This window comes from Bos taurus, chromosome 24 (assembly GCF_002263795.3).
Source record: "Bos taurus isolate L1 Dominette 01449 registration number 42190680 breed Hereford chromosome 24, ARS-UCD2.0, whole genome shotgun sequence".
In the NCBI taxonomy this organism is placed as follows: Eukaryota; Metazoa; Chordata; class Mammalia; order Artiodactyla; family Bovidae; genus Bos; species Bos taurus.
In genome coordinates, this window is record NC_037351.1 from 2961916 (window position 1) to 2986417 (window position 24502).

Consider the following 24502-nt stretch of genomic DNA (forward strand, 5'->3'; position numbering starts at 1 on the left):
TTAGCCAAAGGAATTCCAGCAAAAAGTTTCCACTTAGGATAATACTTGAGATCATGACTTCAAGGACTTTAATGTTCTCAAGAAATATTTCAGGGCCAGGGAAAAAGATGGGTTTTCAGAATGAGGCATTGTTTCTGTCTGCAGCAAGCTGTCAAAGCTTTTGAAGGCGTTCTATAAACAAGGATGAAGCATTTAGGGAAACAGATTTATTGGAGCATTCCCGAGGATTGGAGAGTTTATCTAAGAGAGTAAACAAACAAAAGGTCCTGGTAGTGAAGCTGATAAGGAAGCCAGCACAGCCCTCCATATTCACCACACATCCAGGCCCTCTGCTGCTTGTGCCTGAGAAGGAACTAGCTAGACAGGTTTTCCAGACCCCTCTAAACATTCCTAAATCATTGCGCTCCCCAAATTACAGTCCTCAGGGGTCTCGTTTCATTTTCTGAAAATTGGTACCAGGCCACCATGGCTGATGAAATGAGGAGGGTATCCAAGCAACTATTGTGCTGTTTGATTAACGCTGAGAGGCTGCAGGGAAGGGCCCAGGCTCCAAGCGTCCCATCTGAGACCAGAGCCCAGGAAACCTCTGGGTTAGCCAGACTCCCAGGCTCTTGTTGCCCACAGATTCCATCTGATAATAATCTCATCATCTCCATCACCAGCCGGACATTTAACCAGTAATTTATCCTAATCCTAGGATTGAGCTGGGGGCCCTGAGCTCTGGCCCAGACTCTCTGATGAAACATCTGCAGGACTCTGGGAAAGACACTAGAACTTGTCTGCAGAATGGTGATGAAGTCCATCTATTTATTCAATTAAAATGTGCATTTATACCTATTATGTCCTGATAACTATTCTAAATGCTTGGCTTTGTATCAGGAAAATAACAGCAACCCAAAACACACAAAAATATCTGCTGCACAGTTCACTGTCTCTAGCAAGAGAAAACAGATAATAAAACTAAATTCATTCAATGAATAGATTACATATTAGGGCTTGAATTGTGCTCTTTCCCCCAAGAAAAGATTATTTGGGTTTAAACCCCAGTCTTCAGAGCATGACCCAATTGGGAGAGAGCATGTTTACAGAAGGAATCAAGCTGAAGAGAGGTCATGAATGCGAGTCTTATTTTCAGCATGACTGGTGTCCTTGTAAAAGGGAAGTTTGGACACAGATAAACGCAGAGTGAGCACAGCGTGAAGACGTGAGGGGGATGCCGTTGGCACGCCGAGGCCATGGAGGATCGCTGCCGGTGGCCAGCAGAAGCCAGGAAAGGGCCCTGTAACAGAGACCTCAGAGGGAACTTCCGGCTCCAGAAGTGACAGACAAGACGTTTCTGTCCGTGGTGCATTGCTGCACCAGCCCCAGGAAACTGACACAGTGGACTGGAAGGTGAGAAACGCAGTACGTGAAGACCCAGTCCGGGTGGTCGAGGTGCTGGGGAGACCATGGTGTGAAATGAGCGGGGGTGCGTCTATACAGACCTGCCTAAAAAATGCTGGGATCAAGCAAGGACTCAGAGGACTTTAGGGAACTAGGCCGGGGGTGGGTGGGGAGTTGGGGGAAGCCACTTCTGCAAAGGGACAGGCTGGAACAGTGGCAGCTGTGTGCCTGGCAGAGTTGGGGGGCGGGCAGGGAGGCCGGTCAGGGGATGGGGAAGTGGTCGGGGGTCACGGGGATCCCCTGAGTCACACAGGGGATTCTCCCCTGAGTGACAGAGACACCACTGAAGGGTTGTAAGTGAAAAATCATACAAAGGTCTCCTTTAGGTTTGAAAAGAATAATTGGGCGCTCTGCTGACGACAGATAATAAGGAGAAAAAGAACTAGATGAGCCAGTTAGAGGTGAGAGTGGAGAAGGGGAGCAGGGAAGCTCCAGCAAGCTGGAAAGGCAGTGCCCAGAGGTCCTGAGGGGTGGATGGGGCTCAGGAAAAGAAGAGAAAAGCAGAAGGTGACTCTGGTGTCTTTGAACCATGGACCGAGGGGCTGTCACATCTGAGACGAGGAAGATCACTGGGGAGCAGGTTTGGGGTCGGGGGAAGGTCAGGGTTCACGGCTGGGCCCGCTGGGTTGAGAGAAGCCTGTCCCCCTCCCAGTTGAGATGGTCAGTGTGCAGCTGTGGGGGTGAGCCTGGAGTTGGCTGCACAGAGAGGAAGGCTGGAGACAGGAACCTGAGCTGCCTTGTTACATGCTGGATGTAAAGTCAGAACTACTGAGGACCCTGTGGATGGGAGTGAGAAGACCCTGTGGATGGGAGTGAGAAGACCCTTCCAGTGTTTTTCAAGGTACAAGGTCAGAAAGGGTCTGGCTGCAGAGGGTGGAGAAAAGGTTTTCCTTGCCTTGTTTTTGCACGCTGGCTTTGACCCCTAATAGAAGGCTTCCTGGTAAATAGAAGGCACAGTGGTAAAGAATCCATCTGCAGTGCAGAAGTCACAGGAGATGTGGGTTCAATCCCTGGGTGGGGAAGATCCCCTGGCGAAGGAAATGGCAACCCGCTCCAGTGTTCTTGCCTGAAGAATCCCGTGCACAGAGGAGCCTGGCGGGCTACACAGTCCATGGGGTCACAAAGAGACATGATCAGATACAACTGAGCAGACACCACATACACATTGCCCCCTGAAGTGTGGAAATCTGACATCTCCCCTGCCCAGGAAGGGTCACCTACTGGCGCCCGCAGAGGCATTTCCCACAGGGAAATTTACCTGGGGCATTTCCCACAAGGAGTCACACGACTCATCACAGCCTTCTGTCACAGCCTTCTGTCTCTGGATAGGAGCGAGCTCCAAACCACCTTCACAACCACCATATAGGCTTTAAACCCCACTCACCTTTGGTGGGATTTCCTGGAACAAACCCACCCACCACAGGATTCCTCCAATTTCCAGGGCAGGCCTGGAAAGGCGGTTAGCTCCCAGGTGCCCCACGGAAGCGGCACAAACCAGGTGACGGCTGAGTAGCCCAGCTGGCATCGACCCCTGACAGCATCTGGCTGCCTGCACGTGCCCCTGTCAGAGGCCACAGTGTCTCTGAGCTGCCCTGGTCCCAGGCACACGGGAACTGCATTTTCTAATGCACTGCAAGAGGTGTTCCTGTCTCTGAAGCCAGGGGGGACCCTGCAGAATCTGGAAGAAGGCACTCAGCATATTTTGTATTTATTGGGGCCTCTCTAGCAACAAGCTGTGAGGTACAGGTCTCACCTCAATAATCCCCACAGCAGGCCAGGAGAGGGTTGGTAAGAATGCCAAGAGAGAGCAGAGAAATGACTTGCCTAAGGATGTGAGAGTTTGACTATATAGAAAGCGGAGCACTGAAGAATTGATGCTTTTGAACTGTGGTGTTGGAGAAGACTCTTGAGAATCCCTTGGACTACAAGGAGATCCAACCAGTCCATCCAAAAGGAGATCAGTCCTGAGTGTTCATTGGAAGGACTGATGCTGAAGCTGAAACTCCAATACTGTGGCCACCTGATGTGAAGAACTGACTCATTGGAAAAGACCCTGATGCTGGAAAAGATTGAAGGCAGGAGGAGAAGTGGTGACAGAGGATGAGATGGTTGGATGGCATCACCGACTCAATGGACATGAGTTTGAGTGAACTCTAGGAGTTGGTGATAGACATGGAGGCCTGGCGTGCTGCGGTTCATGGGGTCGCAAAGAGTCGGACACGAGTGAGCAACTGAACTGAACTGAAGGTTGTGGGTGAGTCAGTCCTGGGTTCAGATGACAGTCCTGGACTTTTGACTCCTAATCTACAGTTTTGTACCTTTCTTCAGAAACAGCATCATAACAAAGGCTCTAAATTAGAGCATCTAATTTTCCTTATGGCACTCAGCCTGTCTCTTAACCTCTCCCTGCCCTGGTGTCTGAATCCATAAAATGGGTTGTATGACACTTGTCATCCAGGTTGTCACAGAAATGTTATGTGCATTAATCTTCCTAGTGATCAGATTGTTTGGAAATAGCTGCTGTATGAATTCAAGGTTAAGGTCAAGGTCAAAGAAAATGACTCACCTATTATACAATGCATTAGAGAAACACATTGGTTTTACTTGAATGGAAGTAAGAAAGGTGTACTGATCGGGAAGCTTTTGATAGTAGGCATTTTATTTCTCCACATGGGGCTAGTTTTCTAATGATGATATGTAGGTATCACGAAATACTTTAATTTTTTCAATGTCCAAATACTCTTCCAGAACCACCTTCCCATGTATTTGAAAGTGAAAGTGAAACTGTTAGTCTCTCAGTCGTGTCTGACTCTCTGTGACCCACCACGCCCCTCTGTCCATGGGATTCTCCAGGCAAGAATACTGGAGTGGGTTGCCATTTCCTACTCCAGGGGATCTTCCCGACCCAGGGATTGAAATTGGGTCTCTTGCATTGCAAGCAGATATTTTTTTAACTGTATGAGCCACCAGGGAAGCCCCATGCTTTTAGTTAGATGTAAATGATTGCATATAGTCTGATTTGTTTTTCAGACAAACTATGCTAGATTTATTAGTTTTGTGACATCACAGTTGTAATCAGAGGAAATGAAGGAAGACCACGGGGAAGGTTTTTTCATTCACTTCTCCTCCTCTGGGTGCCTGTCCCAGTCCATGGTCCTCTGTGGTTCCTAGAGCAGGGGTGAAGCGTGGATATACCCGCCCCCTCTGGGTCCCGTCTAGCTCCCTGTATCACTCTGGGTCGAGTGCTCAGGAGCTAATGGAGCCCACTGTGGAGTGTTTGCTTCTTCTGGTTGAGATCAAACATCTGATCTTTATCTGTGGTGACAGGCTTAATGCCTTTCTTCTCTGACAAATTTTCAGTTGAAGAGGAATGCAAACACTGGTATCGGTGCGGTTATATAAAGAACTCTTTTGCGCAAGCCAATATTGGCAGCTTGAGCCTTAATGCATAGCAGAACCCTGAGTAGCACCTCCTGGTAGAAGGAAAAATACAAAAAAAACTAAAACCCTGTACACCTTTTCCCAGCACTTTGATGGCTGTACTGGTATCTGATGGGGGCTGGATGTCACTTGGAGCTTTAGCTTAGACTAGCAGCATTGGGCTTCCCTGGTGGCTCAGATGGTAAAGAATCTGCCTGCAATGTAGGAGACCTGAATTCAATCCCTGGTTTGGTAAAATTCTCTGGAGAAGGGAATTGCAACCCATTCCAGTATTCTTGCCTGGAGAATCCCATGGACAGAGAAGCCTGGTGGGCTACAGTCCATGGAGTCTCAAAGAGTCAGATAGGACTGAGTGACTAGCTTTCACAGCAGCATTTAATCCCACCCTTCCCAGGGACGCTGGGTGTGCAGTTACACAGGGAGCAGATGAAAACACCAGAGAGGGCCGAATTCCTCAGAACTCCCTGGGGAATTAATTGGGTTTTTCTCTGGTCCTCAGAGTGGCTCTACCATTTGCAAATGCTAAGTTCTAAGCTCTTCTTTGGAGACATAACACTCTGAAAAGTACATTTGCCCATCATCTATCCACATGTCTTAAGCAGGATGGACACAACTAATTTCAGCAGCTTTCTAAGTTGCATTTAAACTTCCCCACCAGGCCCTACGGGTCTCCAGAGGCCTGGAGACCACAGCATGGGAGACAAGGAGGGTGAAGTTGCTCCAGAGCGAGGACACACCAAGGCCCTGAACAGTAAGGAGTAGACCACAGTATATGGCAATATTTTAAACTGATTCTTTTTTCTTTTCTTTTTTGCATTAAAATTCATGTGCTGGAAGGAAATTTGAAAAAAAAAATTACTTGTTAGCAATTTCTGACTGTGGCTTGCATATCAAGTTCCCTAGAGAAAACTTAAATTCTAAATCCACAATAAAGCCTGAGTTAATAGGGCCATCAGAACAATGGGAAATGTAAACTAAACTTCTAAAAACGATTTTGGGGACTTCCTTTTTGGTCCAGTGGTTGAGAATCTGCACTTCCACTGCAGGGGACATGGGCTTGATCCCTGGTTGCGGAATTAAGATCCTGCATGTCTGCGAGGTGATGCCAAAAATAAACAAATAAATTTAATTAATAGCACCATCTTAAAAAACCTGTTTTTGTATAATAGTTTCAGTGTAAAATACACTGAAATCTTTGATATTTACTTCCTTGGTGGGATGGCCTTTTCTTTTCTCACCACCCTCCACATCAGTCACTTACATTAGAGTTTTTATTTAATGCTCCACTGTACTCTGCATTCAGTCAAGTCCGACTCTTTTGTGACCCCATGGATTGCAGCCTTCCAAGCTCCTCTGTCCATGGGATTCTCCGGGCAAGAATACTGGAGTGGGTAACCATTTCCTCCGCCAGGAGATCTTCCCAGCCCAGGGATCAAACTGGCATCTCTTGCATCTCCTGTATTGCAGGTCGATTCTTTACTGCTGAGCTATCTGGAAAGTCCCCTTTATTTAATGAATCAGCAAATATTTATTAAGTGCCCACTGTGTACAGAGTAAACTGTTTGAATCCATTAGGAGGGAAGAAAAATCTGGATGAGAAGTGGTCTCTGCCCTTGAACCAGAATCTCTAACCATGTCAGCCATTCTGACCTCAGAGCACTTAGGTCAGAATCCCTAGTTGGGTGTGAGGCTTTGTGGCTGTTGACCTGATACTCATAGCATTTGGCAACCAATTGATGGGTTCCCCTTTCTCTTCATGCCCATGACCTCAGCAGATTATACCTTTTTAGGGAGTCTCAGTTGAAGTAGTAAGAAAATTCTTGTGTCCTTGAGTGACAGCAAGCTGACTCCTCCAATCCAACCACACCTCATTTTGGGTTGATTTCAGCCTGTTTGGAAATCAACTCTTACTGTATGAATCATCTCAGAAAACAAGACAATCCGTGCAGTTTGTTACCCTAGCCTGGCTCAGCCCCTCAGCACCCAAGCCCTCCAGCCCCTCCTGTTGACTGCTGGAGCTCAGAGTCACTCCAGCAAACTCTAGGGTTCTCAACCAAATGCAAGAAGCTTTACCTTTTGTCCTCAAAGGGTAACTCTGCAACTCCTTTGGGCTGGGCGGCTGCCCACTGCAGTGTCCCTAACTGGTCCCTGAGTGCTGGTGAACAAACGCCCTCCGCTAAACTGTCTTCTGATGAAGACCATTCAGGAATGAGAGGCTCCCAAAGGAAGAGCAACAGAGATCGGAACATAACCAATATCAGTGCTGTGCTAAGTCACCTCAGTCGTGACCAGCTCTGTGTGACCACGTGGACTGTAGCCCATCGGGCTCCTCTGTCTATGGGATTCTCCAGGCAAGAATACTGGAGTGGGTTGTGGTGCCTTCCTCCAGAAGATCTTCCCTACCCAGGGATCGAACCCACATCTCTTATATCTCCTACATTGGCAAGTGGGTTCTTAACCACTAGGGCCACCTGGAAAACCCAAGAATACTGGAGGGGGTGGTCATTCGCTTCTCCAGGGAATCTTCCTGACCCAGGGATCAAGCCTGGGCCTCTTGCATTGCAGGTACTCTTTACCATCTGAGTCACCAGTACATGTTTTTAATTGAATAAACAGGCAGATTTCATCACCATTCTCAGACAAGGTCTATACCTTTCCCAAAGTTCTGCAGATGTTTCATCAGAGAGTCTGGACCCAGAGCTCAGGGCCCCCAGCTCAATCCTAGGATTAGGATAGATCACTGGTTAAACGGTGTGTTTTTGACTCTTGATTTGGGACTTATGTTACTATTTTGGAAGTTTAAGTACTATATATATATATATATATATATATATATGCAACCCTTTCAGGATTGTCTCATGTCAGCTGTGGTGATACAGATGGTATCGACTTGTTGCACATTTCCTTAAATTTGTTCTGGAATTTAAGAATTAGGAGACAAATTCAGCAGAAATGCTGTGATCGTAAAAGTATTGAGTTAGGGTTCTGTTTTGTTATATAATGCCTTTTTCTAACATTACATGATTTTGTGAGTTTGGTAAATTACTGAACTATTCTATGTCAGGTTAGTTACCTGACATCAATGTTCTTACACTGGTGAGAGCAATACTGTATTTATTAAATAACCCAGGAATGGTAACATATACAATTTTATGAACTGTTGTCATCTTTTTAAGTTCTATATCATGACAGAGATTGTTGTTGAAGTAGTAACATACTTATTATTTTTATATTATTAAAGGATCCTATACTATAAAATCATATAGATTAGGGGATTTACAATGTTTACTTAAACAAGTGCTGGAGAAGACTCTTGGACAGCAAGGAAATCAAACCAGTCAGTCCTAAAGAAAATCAAGCCTGAATATTCACTGGAAGGACTGATGCTGAAGGTGAGGCTCCAATATTTTGGCCACCCGATGTAAAGAGATGACTCATTGGTAAAGACCCTGATACTGGGAAAGATTGAGTGCAGGAGGAGAAGGGGATGACAGAGGATGAGATGGTTGGATGGCATCATCAACTCAGTGGACATGAGTCTGAGCAACTCTGGGAGATGGCAAAGGACGGGGAAGCCTGGCGTGCTGCAGGCCGTGGGGTCACAAAGAGTTGGACACGACTGAGCGACTGAACAACAACAGCAGCTGATACATGCGTTTGCTCTCTGAGGTTGTGGTTGGGTCTTGGACACTTCAGACCCTTCCCTTGCTTGGCAGAGACGAGTTCGTATCACAGCTCATGTGTTGTCCCAAAACATTTCCAAGAAGAGAGAAAATGAATCCATTGTGGATGTTGTCTCTGATCAAAAATCTTGGTATGTTGACATTTTTATAATTTTAATAACTTTTTCCCTTTGGATTCCTCCTATGGGCCAAAAAGAGAAACACCTTTTCAGGTGGATATTATTCTTTATTGTGGTAAAATGTACATAACCCCAAATTTACACGTGTGCAGTTCGGTGGCATTAAATGAGTCACAGTGCTGTGCAACCGTCACGGCCATCCATTTCCAGAACTCATTCATCTTCCAAACTGAAACTCTGCCCCCCTTAAACAACCCCTCCTACCTTCCCCAACCCTGGGCACACCACCCCCCTTCTACTTCGATCTCTATGAATTTGGCTTCTCTAGGAACCTCAAGTATTAAGTGGAATCCTACAGTATTTTCCTTTTGCGCCTGACTTATTTCACTCAGCATCCTGTCTTCGACTTTTATCCGTGTTGTGAAAAGCATTCTTTTAATGGGAAGAAAAGTGAAAGGAAAAGAAGGAAAATCCAGAGTCATGGAGAATTTAAATCCTCTCTTATAAACATTTATGTTCAAGTAACTGATCCAAACCACATCTCAGCCTGTGGGAACTCTGAGGCTGGAATGCCGTGTGTTTCAGACCTCTGCTCACAGCCCTTCTCCCAACCAGACGAGCATCACAGTGAGGCCCCAACTGACTTTTTTGCTTCCAACTTTCTCTGTGAATTCCTGGTGGCAGTGAAGCAGCTTGACACAGCCCTCCAGCTCATGGTATTTCAAATGTTGCCTTTTCTGCATCAAGGGCCTTATTTGAATGTTTGATATACATACATCTTTACTTTGTTTTTACAAGAGGCATTTGGGCCAGGGTATAGAAAGGATACATCAAAGTGTCAAGGAAAGTCATTGGTTCACAGAGCTGTTTCTCAGGCTCTGTTTAGTCTTTGTCCCAGTTACAATGTGCACCTTAAGATCTGGCTCCTGAGAAGAAACTGTATATTACAGGCAACAACAGAAATGGGGAAAATCAAAGCTCACCTGTTTCAGTTCTATTACCCGTGTGCCTTACTCCTGATGGCCACCCAGTGAGGCCTTTCTGCTTTGCCTTATTCTTGCTAACTCTTTGAATTAAGCCTGGTACGAGTCTTGGTCTTTTAACTATATCCAACACAAATTATTCTTAACGGAAGCATTCCCTCCCAGCGTCCCCATGGAGATGGAAATAAGTGCCATGTGCCCTCTTCCTAGCCTATATTTTAATAATGCACTTATTTCATCTCACAGTATCTCTCCCATTCAACTGCAAACACCACTCATTTCCCCCCAAAATGAAGATCCACAGAAAACTCAGGCTTTCATTTGTCCTCTCCGTGATGTCGGGGATAGACTACAGTGGGCGAGCCCTGGGACTCACTTCAGGGCCTGGGAGAAGGTGGATTCAGCCAGAGCTGGTAGAAGGTGGTGGTGGTGGTGTGTGAGTGTGTGTGCACACATGTGTGTGTGTACCCCTGTGTGTGCGTTGGTGGGTAGATGTGGGCGGAGTCAGATTCTAGAGAAGGCAGGACTCAACCATGATCGACAGCTGGCAGCTCCCGTAGGTCCAGTCTGGGGGCCCTGCACAGCCCTTTGACTACATGCGTTCTCATGCTCCTCTGCAGCCGTCTGGGGTGGAGCCTAGTCAGCAGGGGACCCTCCCTGCACAGGGACACAGGTATTGCAGAAAGCAGGGAGCTGCTTGACTGGCACCCACAAACTTTGCTCTCTCCCTAGAAGCATGATCATTGACGTGCTGGCGACAGGAATGCTGGACCGCCTGGATCCCAAACAATTACTTTCCTCAGCTGTTAGATTTTCAAACGTGATCTATCGAGTGATGCTGACAGTAGATTTTCTGCCGGCGATAAAGGTGGCCTGATTCACAGAATAATTACTGTATGCAAATGAATGTGATTTTCCTCTGCCCTTTTATGGATGACTCTGCTCTGCCATTCATCAGGGCCACAAATTTCACTTGGGAGAAGATGGATTTAAAGAGACAGGCACCCCTGGAGCTTTGCAGTGAACTTACTAAATCCACACTAAGTGTCCTCATAAACAGGCTTGCCTGTGCCAGAGTGGGGCTGCCAGACTCTGACCTTTTGATCTGTGGATTGTTGCTGGGAAAACTGTTGCGAAAACATCTGACTTTGTGTGCTCCCAGGTCAGGGGTGCTTTGCTGCTTGGAAGAGCTGCTTCTTCCAGGTGCAGGGTGATTGTATGTGTGGATCAGGAGAACCTGGTGGACCTCCCCACCACCCACTGAACCCACTTTGATGTTTATGCACCTGCAGGAGGGAACGGGAGGAGCGGAAAGCCTGTGCTCATATCCAGCGCTGGATCCGATGAAATTCCAGCTGAAGTGACGTGAAACAAGAGGTGGGTTTTTGTCTGACACTGAGGTGGAAGCAAAACAGACAGGAAAAGGAAGGAAGAAATGAACTGTTAGAAAAGCTTAAGTTCCACATCTTTGGGCCTGGTTTCTCAGGGACCTGGCAGCCTCCTCTTAAGTTGGTGGCATTTCTCTGTGAGCATCAGTGCCATGAGGACGTGGGAGGGGCGGGTTTGCCCTGGTTCCAGTGGGAGGTAAGACTGGCCAAGCCTGCAGGATGGAGTGAGCCGCCGGTCCCGATGCTGGGACCGGACCAGGCGGGCACAAGCTTGGGGAACATCCGAGGTCATCACGTGTCCCTGCTAAAGCCTCAGTTCCCCAGGTTTCCCCCAGCACACGGCGTGCACCTCATCCTCCGAGTGTGGAAAAAAGAGGACCCTGAGCCAGTGTTATAAATGGAAGTGCCCATCTGTCAGTGGGCTGTCTTGTTACTCATATTGTAACAATATATCGATGTCAGCACATCCAGAACGCACTTTCTTCCTCTGTCACTCACAGAAGAAAGGCAAGACACATCCATGTTTACCTGCGTGCCAGCAGCAGACGCCGCTGGAGGCCATCACAGCCTTCTCAAAATAGAGGCCCCTTGATACCGACTTTCCTGAGAGGACAGAACAGGTGAGCGGGGTCTCCAGGAGTTCCTTCTCTTCCCGGACCCAGCAGGTCTTCCCAACGGCTCACATGAGGGCCAGCACGTGACATTATTTGTGTATTTCTTTGATTTTTTTTGCATATTTTTATTTAAATTAAAAAAAATTCATGTTAAGTGTTAAAGGTTACTTTTCATTTACCATTATTAACCATAACTATGTGGCTCAGTTGGTAACCAATCTGCCTGCAATGCAGGAGACCCAGGTTCGACCCCTGGGTCAGCAAGATCCCCTGGAAAAGGGAATGACAACCCACTCCAGTCTTGCCTGGAGAATCCATGGACAGAGGAGCCTGGTGGGCTACAGTTCATGGGATCACAAAGAGTCAGACACAACAGAGTGACTAACACTTTCACTTTAAGACAAAATTTTAGATCAGTTCTTGATTGTGATAACTTTTCATAGGAAAAGAAAATTTTCCGCCCTTCACAAATGATAATGATGAATGATACCTCTTTCTTTAATATGAATTGTGCTATAATGTGGAAGGCTAATGTTGGAAAGGTGATTCAGTATTGGATAACCACAATTTATAAAGCAGCTTTAACCTGGCATACTACAGATTTATACAGTCGATAAAACATTTATTGAGAATTGCTTTTGTAGGTAGAAGGGGAAACAACCAATTTCTCAAAAATACTCTCATGAAAAACTAACTCAATTGAAAAAGTTTTAAATAACATACTTTTATAATATATGTTGATTTTTCATAGGTTTGCCAAAAATGGGTAATGACTTATTATTTGGGAGGAGTCAACAAAAGTAAGGTTGCTTATACTTGTGTTGCTAGATTTAAATGCAAATTGACAGGTTTAACTTTGGTTAAAAAAAGTCCTGAGATATAAGTAACAATGTGAAGAAGACATAAGAAATTAATAACTGAAAGAGGGTTTTATAAAACAAAGTAACTTGAGTGGTATTAATTCTCAACAAGTTGACTTATTTTGTTTAGCAGGAATTGTCCATCACCCTGTGTAATGGGTTGAATTATGTCCCCTGAAAAGAATATGGTGGGGGCCTAACTCCCAGTACCTCACAGTGGGACTTTATTTGAAGACAAGTCTTTAAGGTCATCAAGTTTAAAAAAGGTCATATGGGTGGCCCTAATCCAACATGGGTGTGTGCAAAGTCCCTTCAGTCATGTCTGATTCTTTGCAACCCTATGGACTGTAGCCCACCAGGCTCTTCTGGCCATGGAATTATCCAGGCAAGAATGTTAGAGTAGATTGCTGTGCCCTCCTCCAGAGGATCTTCCCAACTCAAGGACTGAACCCACATCTCTTGTGTCTCCTGCACTGGCAAGCAGGTTCTTCACTACTCATGCCACCTGGGAAGCCCTGTCCAACACGACTGGTGTCCTTAAAAGAAGGGGAGAATTGGATGGGGTTGCACACATGGAGAAGACTATGCCTCTACAAGCCAAGGAATACCAGAAATTGCCAGAAAACCAGAAGTAAGCAGGAGAGAGAGGGACCTGGAATAAATTCTCCTGGAGAATCACTAGACCTTGGACTTCCAGACTCCAAAACCATGACTGCATACATCCCTGTCGGTTAAGCTGCCCAGTTGGTGAGCATACTAATACCCCCTCCTGTTCTCACCCGCTGACTGAGACCTCCACCCTGCAGTTTTTGGGAAACCTGTCAGTCATATTCCATTACCTTTTGAGGCAACGCAGGACTGGCATCTTACTTTGTCACCCAGTCAGAGCATGGAGAAGAAACTGAGTTCCTCTTGGGGTGGAGGAACTCAGGTGGATCACCAAAAAAGCAAGAGAGTTCCAGGAAAAAAACATCTACTTCTGCTTTATTGACTATGCCAAAGCCTTTGGCTGTGTGGATCATGACAAACTGTGGAAAGTTCTTAAAGAGATGGGAATACCAGACCACCTGACCTGCCTCTTGAGCAATCTGTTTGCAGGTCAGGAAGCAACAGTTAGAACTGGACATGGAACAACACACTGGTTCCAAATAGGAAAAGGAGTATGTCAAGGTTGTATATTGTCACCCTGCTTATTTAACTTCTGTGCAGAGTACATCATGAGAAACGCTGGGCTGGATGAAGCACAAGCTGGAATCAAGATTGCCGTGAGAAATATCAATAACCTCAGATAGGCAGATGACACCACCCTTATGGCAGAAAGTGAAGAACTAAAGAACCTCTTGATGAAAGTGAAAGGGGAGAGGAAAAATGTTGGCTTAAAACTCAACATTCAGAAAACTAAGATCATGGCATCTGGTCCCATCACTTCATGGCAAATAGATGGGTAAACAGTGGACACAGTGACAGACTTTATTTTCTTGGGGTCCAAAATCACTGCAGATGGTGACTGCAGCCATGCAACTAAAAGACACTCCTTGGAAGGAAAGTTATGACCAACTTAGACAGCATATTAAAAAGCAGAGATATTACTTTGCCAACAAAGATCCGTCTAGTCAAAGCTATGGTTTTTCCAGTAGTTGTGTATGGATGTGAGAGTTGGACTATAAAGAAAGCTGAGCACCGAAGAATTGATGGTTTTGAACTGTGGTGTTGGAGAAGACTCTTGAGAGTCCCTTGGACTGCCAGGAGATCCAACCAATCCATCCTAATGGAAAATCAGTCCTGAATATTCATTGGAAGAACTGCTGCTGAAGCTGAAACTCCAATACTTTGGCCACCTGATGGGAAGAACTGGCTCATTTGAAAAGACCCTGATACTGGGAAAGATTGAAGGCAAGAGGAAAAGGGGACGACAGAGGATGAGATGGTTGGATGGCATCACTGACTCAATGGACATGAGTTTGAGTAAACTCTGGGAGTTGGTGATAGACAGGGAGGCCTGGCGTGCTGCAGCTCATGGGGTCGCAAAGAGTTGGACATGACTGAGAGACTGAACTGAACTGGGCTGGAGAGGTGAGTCTAGGGCTGCTGGCTACCATATCTTCCTTAGTGTGAGAGAAGCTAGCAACAGTATAAAGAAACAGAGGTAACATAGAGAAATAACCAGACTGAAGTGGGAGGGAAGGGAAGCTTGGTGGTGTTTGAATCCCTGATTTCAATGGCCCTCAAGGTCAAGTGCACACCATCTTCCCAACGATATCGCATTCCTGCCTTATGTGTGTGCTAGGTCACTCAGTCGCGCCTGACTCTTTGTGACTCCGTGGACAGTAGCTGGCCAGGCTCCTCTGCCCATTGATTTTTTCCAGGCAAGAATACTAAAGTGGGTTGCCATTTCCTACACCAGGGGATCTTTCTGACTCAGGGACTGAACCCAAGTCTTTTGCATCTCCTGCATTGACAGGGGGATTCTTTATGACTAGCACCACCTGGGAATCCCCTTCCTGCCTAATGGCTTGTTCATTTCAGCACACAAATTCCCCTAAGCTAGTCTGAATTTCTGTTCTTGCAGGTAAACTCCATATTAATACAGTACTAGAAAATGAACAACATTTTAGCATTCCTATGTACCAAAAGTGGCGTTGGGGTCCCTTTTAGCAGGTACCTAAATTTATATCACAGATTAAAAAAGGTTTTGAAAACTATATGCTTTGTTGACTTAACATTATACTCAATGAATGTTTACCTGAAATCAAATTATATTGCCTTGGTATTCAAGGTTACTCTTGGAGAGGCAGTCAAGGCTTTAGTCATTCTGATGAGAGAATTTTATTTATCTCTCTATGCAAATTTTACAAGATATTTCTTTAAATCTTGCACTGTGTCTTTATAACACGTTGCAATGACATTGCACCAGAAGGAATATTGAGTTGCAATTTTAAATATCGCTCATCTTTAGCCAGGAACTCACTGAGCTGAGACAGCCAGTATCTGGGCATTTGTCAGCGCTTATGAGAGTCTTATAAATTCTCCTCTAGACTTTTCCAACATTGTCTGCATTTGTTTGCCCCAAGTTTGTACCTCCCCCAGTTCAACCTGCTCCCACCACAACATTCATCTTCTTAAACCTCGTTCAATCATCCATTTGGCCATACATATGGCAGTTTGTGCATCACGCTTCTATCGTGTGTGTATGCATGTCCATTACTCTCATCAGTGCTGAGAAGGTTTAGATCCCAAGATACAATGCTTGCCCCCAGGAGTTTTCAGTTAGGGCGCCGTTCCTGCTAGTCTACCACTCCAAAAGCGGTTAGTGCCTGCCACGGCTGGTTGGACAAAGTCCAAATGCCTTAGCTGACCAAAGTGTCCCTTAGCAGGAGTTGGAAGTGCAACTTACTCAAACATGGAAAATTTAGCTGGCATCCGGGTAGGTAATCAAATAAGCTGCCAAAACCCGGGAAGGTGTTAGGAGTTGGAGCCCAGAAATTCACGACAGACAAATGATGGCCTGGGGAGATACACAGCTGCAAGGACTCAGGCGTGAGTCAGCCCCTGAGCGGGGGAGCTCCCTTGCAAATAGATACTCAAATGTGGATGACATCAGACGGGAAGCATGAAAGCGCAATTGTTTGCCACCCTTGGGAAGTCAACCAAATGGCTTAATGATTTATTCTTATTCTTGGTTCATTCACTCAGTCGTAATGTCACCGAGTATGGGTTATATTTGCCAGTCTGGGTCCAGAGGACAAGCTAGGGCAGCTGTGGTCTGGAGAGGAAGGAACATGCCCTGGTGAGGTGGGTGATGAATGTCTATAAGCACAGCAAAGGGTGCCCATCAGCAGTTTCCCACAGCCGAGAACGGCAGCACCATCTATGAAGCAGGAGAGAGTCCTTCCCTAGAACCAGAGTGCTGGGGGTTGTCCTTGACACCTCCAATGCTTGGTGTCAGCTGTTTCCCTCTTTCTTTCCCATAGAGACTAGTTCCACTTCTCCATCCCCTCGACTCAGTGACCCATCCTTGACCATGAGCTGTAGGCAGAGATGACTGGTGTCATGTCTAACTCAGGAACGAGTCTCTGAATTCTCATAGCCCTAATTCAGCTGTCAGCCAGCTTCCAAGTGGAGAGTCTCCATCAGCCTGGAGACTGACTTGCTGCTGACTTGCTGTGAATGTGGAACTTGAAGGTGGAGTTGCTCTAAGAACTTCTAAACTGTCAGGATGTTGGTGCTCTTTGCCCCATGATGCAGCCGGGTCACCCTGAGCTGAGGCTCCTCCATGTCCCAGCGCTGTGCAGTCCCTCAGCTGTTCCTGCTGATGCTGCTTCCAGGTACGTGCTATGTCCCTACCCTTCTCACTGTACACCGCTATCCACCCAGCCCTCTTTTGCCATGGGTCCTCTTTCCTCTCTGGCCTCCCTGTTTCGACTTTTGGTCACTTAAATAGATATTAGAATGATCCTTTTATAGTTCAGCTCAAATCAAGCCGCACAGTCTCCATCCTGAAACCCTCCCCTGGCTTCCCATTAGACCTCGAAGATGTACTGCTGCCCAGGGTCCCCACGGGGCCAAGAGCCCACCTCTTCCTCCCACCCACCTGTCCTCACCTCTGGCCACGTCACCCTTGTTCATTACTCCAGCCTTTATTTCAAGTCCCCACACTCCAAGCTGCCGCCTTTGCCGGGAATGTGCTTGCCTCGACCTTCACTCATCTAAGTCCTTCTCTGAAATGTCACCTCTTCAGAGAGATCTCTCCTGACCAGAACACCCCAGGAGCTTTCTCTCCCCACACGTGTTAATTTTCTGCAGAGCACTCATCGCCATCTGATGTTTTTCTTGCTTACGTGTTTGCTTGTTTTCAGTCTATCCCCAAGAGGATGCGAGCCCATCTGAAGCAGGGGCCTTGCCTTGCTTGTTCACAACTGTATTTCCTAAAGCAGAAGGAGATCTGAAGTCAAAACGTGTAGCTCTCATGCTTGAGGGAGTGGCTCTGCATGTGAGGGAAAGAACACACGTGTGCTGACCACGAGCCCAGGGGCGCCAGGCGACCGAGGAGCAGCAACCATCAGGGATGTGCTCCAGCGGCTTTCCTGGCCACCTCTGTGCTCAAATTGACCCAGTCAGCTGTCCTTGACAATGTGGGCAGAGATGATTGGCATCATGTCTGTGCAGAAGCATTGACAATTCAGGGATGAGTCTCTGAATTCTCTGATCCTGCCTTGGTGATCGGTTCTGTAAAAATTAGACGTATGGCACGTAAGTGAGGTCTTTCCTCTTTCTCTTAAAAGATTTTAAGAGGAAATGAGCTTCTGGAGCCGCACTTTGGAATGAAAGTGGTGAAGAATTTCAGAGCATGATAATAGAATACTCTTCTATTTGTGAAAGTCTCCTTCCTGGAGACCTTTAAAAATGGGATACCATCAAGATGGAGTTTAATTTTTACTCTGTTCTGAAATGCAGTGGTGATGTTAACAATCACAGCCATGAGAGGTTGCTCAGAAAGTCACCATCCCACATCTCTGTGCAATATTGATTGCTTGGAACCAGAGGAAAGCTATACACTTTAATAACTATTTCAGTGTTTTTCTCTTTTACTTGAAGACTGTAAGGAAATAGCACTCAACAGAAATGGTGGGATTAAATGAGGATCAGCCCGTCTTTTCACTGTTGAGGACGTATTTAGATTTGTCTTAATAGGGTTTGCATGCTTTAGCTTTCCATGACTTAGCTTTAAATACTGTTTTGCAGCAGGTAAGGATCCTGTCGGGGCAAAAACACAGGCAGCTTTTTGACACTGCAAATGTCAGACCATATGGATTGAAGCTCCTTCCGGCTCATTTAAAACAGCATTTGGTTTATTTTTTTCTACTTTATGATGTTACATCTTCCTTTCTGCTCTTAGACAATACCACTATTATTTCTTCTGACTCTACTTTTTCTGGTTAAAATGGCCTATTAAGTTGGGAACTTAAAGGTTGTTTAAAATGGGGTGAGACATTCAAAACAAGGAGCAGGACTGGGAAAGATTCTGGTTCTCTTAACCCAACATATTCGGGGAGCCTGGTGACTTGTTTTATGGGCTATGTGAACACGGCGAGCTATCTGATACAACCCTGACGCAGCCATAAACTTTGTTTTAACAGACATTTAAACAAAGCCTGCTCATTCTTAAGGTTATTGAAATTGATCACTCGCTACCTAGACTGGAACCATAGAGAAATTTATTGAGCCCCGAGAGGGCTGGCACTTGAGCCGCTTGCCAGGTAAACCGAGGCCTGGGAGGCACTCAACACAGAGCAGGTGGGGGCAGGGGTGTCGGGCTCTAGCTTTTAAGTCTCCAGAGCTCCGGCCACAGGCCACTTTCTGGCCAGGTGGTACAGGTTTTTGTTTTGTTTGGCTTTTTTGGTTTTGTCTTTTAGAATAGCAATTTAAGCTGGAGTGGCTGCTGTTGCTGCTAAGATTTTAGGCACACTGCCAGACATTTTCTTCACAAAGAAGAATGGGCAAAAGCCAGAAGCCTGCTGATTTTGCTTTGGTTGCGTGTATGATTTTTTTCATAGCTTCCCGGTTGGTCCTGCCTGGCCTTTTGTCTTCAATCTTAGTGATAAGCTTATCAGAATCCCAGCCTGTTGTCTTTGGTTGATGATTGCCGCATCCTTCTAATGATATAATTCTAAAAGAATTCGAAGAAGGAGGATAAGATCCAGGCCAGCTTGGGAAAATCCAATGTAAAGTAAATTCTGGAGGGGAGCCCCATGTGCCAGGCCTCCTTTGCCGCCCTGGGTTGCTGGGACGGCTTGACTTCTCCCTTCCTCCCCTGCTCCCAGTCAAGGAGTTCTTCCTCTGAGTCTTGGATATATTACCTATACTCACAGGTTCCTACACTTCCCAAAACTGGCCAAAGGATTGCAGACATGCCGCTGGTGAACAGTTAGAAAAAAATAGATATTTTTTCAGTCATAGCATCCCACGGTGTCTCCACGTACAGTCTCGTGACACATGACAAATATAAAATGGCATTTCTTAGAACTTGTCAAAAATAAAATCCAGGTTGAGTGTGAATTGCCTTTGGGGAAAAAAAAGAATAAAAACAATCTGGAGTCTGTGTTTCAGGGTCACCCAGCCTACAATCGGGGTGAAAGGTGAAGGAGAGGAACAAATTGTTAATTAGGGGATGTTAAATAAGACCAGTGTTAAAAAAAGGAGAAAACCCAGTTGACTTCCACTTTGTGAAACAGCATTTAAGACATAATTTTCCGATTTTTGTGGGGGGGGGTGGAATTTGAGATTTTCAGTTTGAAGGAGTTTTAAAATTCAACAGATCACAAAGAAAACATGTCTGTGAACTGCACTAAGAAGTAAAATTAGCATGTGTTAGCACAGAAATCATGTAACACTCAACTAGCAATGTTTCCGGCACAACACGGAAAGCTTTTCCTGAAGAACACTGTATTAAAATGACTCCTAATACTTTGACTGTTTTAGAACACAAAGTTTGCAGGGTTGATTGCAATTACAGAGTCCTTTCTTTTCATTTCATTTTGGTTTATATACTCTTAAGTTTTTGCTTCACTACCTTGCCTCTTAGACTTCTGTCTGTGTGTCTGTCTGTCTGTCTCCTCTCTCTCCACATACACACACACACACTCACAGAGTAACCTCATTTTTAGGGTTTTTCATAGCGATTGCTCCCAAAGAAAGGCTCTCCACCAGTGCTGGTGCCTGTCACCGCAGCCCATCACTTGCTTGGTAATTAAACTCTGACTGATTTATTGACTGACAGCCAACAAATCCCAACCCGGTTTTTATGATATACATACGTCCCCGGGCTAAATTCACTCAAACAACAGCCCAGAGAGGGTTGGCGAAGGAGATGGAGGCGGGAGGAGGGAGAGTGATATGAAAATAAATAGGGAAACCAGCATCCCTTGGCCAAAGCAGACATTTTGCAAAAGAAAGAAAGGAAGGAAAAAACTCGATGCAACATCGTTTTCAAACCCTGAGTTCTGGGGCGCAGGGGAGGTGCTGGTAAACACCATACTTCAGCTTTGAGATCCATTTGAAGCGCCTCACGTACAAAAGCGCTCTGAAGGGGAAAACAAGATGGGCTTGCAGCTAATATTACAGTCAAGTTCCAATTTTACCTAAGGGAAGGCGGCTTTATTAAAAGTCATGGCTGAAATTGCGTGACAGGTGCCAATACCCCGCGTCCTGACAGATGTGCCGGTTGGCGGATGCCGTTCCCCTGTCAGCGGCCCCTGGATGGAGCTGCCCGCAGCCCCATTTGTCTCTCTTCCAGCGAGATCACACACGCCCGATGTTTGCCTCCAAGCTGCTCGGCGTGGTTTGATATGTGGAATCCTCACAATGAGACTTATTAAAAGACAGTCCATTATTTTTATTTAGAGCGTTTCCAAAACAAGCAGAGCGCGCACGGAGATAATTTAAAAATCGTGCGGCAGGCCATCTCCTGGCCAGCCTGGCTCCGTTTGAAATGCATAAGAAAGCAGCATTCTGGTCTGTGCACATACACACACGCACACACACACACACAAACACACGCACACACTTCCCTGTTCATGATGGCTGTAATCGGAGCGACAGAGTGCCAGGGCATCTCCTGGCCAGCCTGGCTCCGTTTGAAATGCACAGAAAAGCAGCATTCCAGTCTGTGCACACACACACACACAGACACACAAACACACACACACATGCACGCACTTCCCTGTTCATGACGGCTGTGATCGGAGCGACATTTAACCCCTGACTAATAGCCCTGACACTCGAAAGCACTATTTTGCTATAAACCACGGGAGCATTTCAACATGAAGGATGAAACTTGCTGCCTTTTTTCCCTAAATCTTTCTTCCTTTTCGTCTTCTTTTTTTTCCTCTCCCGCTTTCCTTGCATCCCTCTTCTATTTTGTTACAGGTGGGTTTTCTCATTGCAGCGAGAGATATAAAATACTCCTGATTGGCTGTATTTATGGGGCCTTTTCGTCCTCCTGTTGGTTTCAAACACAAAGAAAAATGGTCTCTCTCGACCGTGCCTGGTTGGAACAGCAGGTAAAGCTCCAGCAGCCTCTTCTCCCCAGCCTCCGATGGAAAATTATTGCAGATGAAATGATTCTGTCCTGGAAATAGTAAGAGGAAAGTTTCAGGTTAGAGAGTGCTCGTGGCACACAGTGGATTGGCCACCAGGACGTGCAGGACCCAAGCCGGCTTTGCTTTCTCAGCAGGGGAAAGGCCGGAGGCAGAGCGGTCTCGAGAGTTGGACCACGCTTCCGATACCAAAGGGCAGGGTTTACCAGCATGACATTTGTTCTTAAGTGTGCAGACCGCTGGGCCCTCTCAGGTGTTCGAACCACTGGGCCCAGGGCCGCCTTGTGGCTTTACCCAGTGGGGTGAGAGCCAGCTCAGTGTTGATCAGCATCGCCTCCGTGACCTCATCCAGAAGCAGCGTGGACACAGGCTCACCTCCTCGCACCGAGGGCGGCTTTGGCCTGTCGCCCCAGCCAGCAGTCCACATGCTGGGGCGGAGCCCATCGCGGAGCAGCCTTAAGGTGTGGCCCACACAACACACGGCCCTGGTGGAGTGCTCAGGGACGGGCTGGTGCAGTCGGCCCTGTCACTCTTGCTGATTCCCCCCAAAACTACGTGGCTCTTGTTTTTACGGGCACCCTGGCAAACCACAAACAGTAAAAAAGAAAAAAAAATCATAATGGAAAAATTAAAAAAAAAAAAACCACCAAATTACTGTCCTAATGGTGACATGTAAGATGGGTTCCAAGAAAGGACAGCCTCCTGAGGCTCCCCAGGTGACGGAAGCAGGTGGTCAGGTGAACTGCAATACCTTCATCCCTGGAGGCAGGTATGGTTGCAGACCCCAGAAGATGCATCTGTATAAATTCATTCATCTGCTTGTGTCATTCACGCATCAAGTGCCTATGAGCCTCCTAGGTCATTGTGCTAAGACACCGAGTAGGTCGTCCTAGCTTCAAAGAGGTCACTGATACGTTTAAGCAGAGAATAGGAGACCCTACATTGTTCTTTGCAAGAATTATGTGTATTTACATACTGCTTCTGCTGAAGGTATTCATTGGCTACTCTCTATATATTCTGCTGTGGAGCGTTTGGGTTATCTCTTCTAGCGCCCTTCTTATCAGGGAACCCAGATGAATACATTCAGTGTTCTTATTTTCGTCAGTTACAACATCACTCTCACCTACTTGCTGTGTGAGAGTGTTGTGAAAGTGTTGGTCATTCAGTCATGTCTGACTCTTTGCGACCCCTTGGACTGTAGCTCGCCAGGCTCCTCTGTCCATGGAATTCTCCAGGCAAGAGTACCGGAGTGGGTTGCCCTTTCCTTCTCCAGCGGATCTTCCCAATCTTCCCAAACCTGGGTCTCCTGCATTGCAGGTGGATTCTTTACCGTCTGAGCCACCAGGGAAGCCAGTGAAGATGCGTAGACTTGTTTAAAGTCCTCAAGACGTGTATTCACTAGGAATAGCATCTATTGTTTTTCTCTGACTTCCGGATGTTTTCCTTTTATTAATAGTATTGCTAGTTACTGAGCTCCCCAGAGGGAGAAGCAGCTTGTAGAACTGCTGCCCCCTCCTTCTCTAGAAGACCATGCCATGCTATCTTTGCATTCAGAGGCTGTCCATCCAGAAGAGCATTGATCTTCCCCACAGTTGTTCCACCTTTCGTAAATATTAGAATTATTTTGGGGTCATTTTCATTGTTTCATTTACTTATCAGATATATTCCTCACTTTCCCCACAAATATTCATTAAATTGCTGAGGCCTGATGATATACAAACACAGACATCCATGCCCTTGTGGATCTTAAAACTCTTAAGATCCTGTACTTGATTATGATCAAAAACTTCAAAGTTACTTTATAAACCAAATTACTGAGATTCATTTTTTGTCTATTAGTGGTTATCTTGTTTTTCAGTTGCTAAGTCTTGTCCCATTCTTTACAGCCCCATGCAGCATGCCAGGCTCCTATGTCCTCCATTATCTCCCGGAATTTGCTCAAAGTCGTGTCCATTGAGTTGGTGGTTCTATCCATCCTCTGTTGCTCCCCTTCTCCTCCTGCTTTCATTCTTTCCCAGCAATAGGGTCTTTTCCAATCAGTCAGCTCTTTGCATCAGGTGGCCAAAGTATTGGAGCTTCAGCTTCAGCATCAGTCCTTATAGTGAATATCCAGGATTCATTTCCTTTAGGATTGACTGGTTTGATCTCCTTGCAGTCCAGGGGAGTCTCAAGAGTCTTCCCCAGCACCACAGTTGGAAAGCATCGATCGTTTGGTGCTCAGCCTTCTTTGTGGTCCACTCTCATATCTGCACATGACTACTGGGAAAACCATTGTTTTGCCTATATGGACTTTTATTGGCAAAGTGATGTCTCTGCTTTTTAATATGCTATCTATGTTTGTCTTAGCTTTCATTCCAAGGAGCAAGCATCTTTTAATTTCATGGCTGCAGTCACCATGAAAGTGAAGAAACTGAAAGCAAAGTCACTGAGTCACGTCCAACTCTGTGACCCCGTGGACTGTAGCTCACCAGGCTCCTCCATTCGTGGGGTTTTCCAGGCAAGAATACTGGAGTGGGTAGCCATTCCTTTCTCCAGGGGACCTTTCCCACTCAGGGATCAAACCCAGATCTCCCACATTGCAGGTGGATTCTTTACCATCTGAGCCATCAGGGTAGTAAAAGAAGGTTCTGTGTTTCATTTTGGCTGAAGAAGAAAGGTATTTGCTTGTGAATTTTTTTTGTGATTCTTTGTTTTCCTTGCTTAGAAGGCTTTGTTGTCTAGTAAATAAATTCAGGTTCTCTTTGTTTTTGGCGTTAAAGGTCCTTCCCAGTCTGACCTTGACCTGATTTCCCAGGCTCCCAGGCATCTGGGCCCTCCTGGCAGTCTCCTGTCCTCAGTGCTCTGGACAACAAAACCTGTGATTTGCTCAACAGGAT

The 24502-nt window shown here is 46.1% G+C and overlaps 1 long non-coding RNA gene across 1 annotated transcript; it reads left to right on the top strand.

The window, feature by feature from the left end:
- The first annotated feature begins 1135 nt into the window (after nt 1-1135).
- LOC101904059 (uncharacterized) lies at nt 1136-11784 on the top strand. Its single transcript, XR_003032415.2, has 3 exons — nt 1136-1392; nt 10962-11046; nt 11558-11784. It is a non-coding gene; the product is annotated as an uncharacterized lncRNA (long non-coding RNA).
- Nucleotides 11785-24502: the final 12718 nt, after the last annotated feature.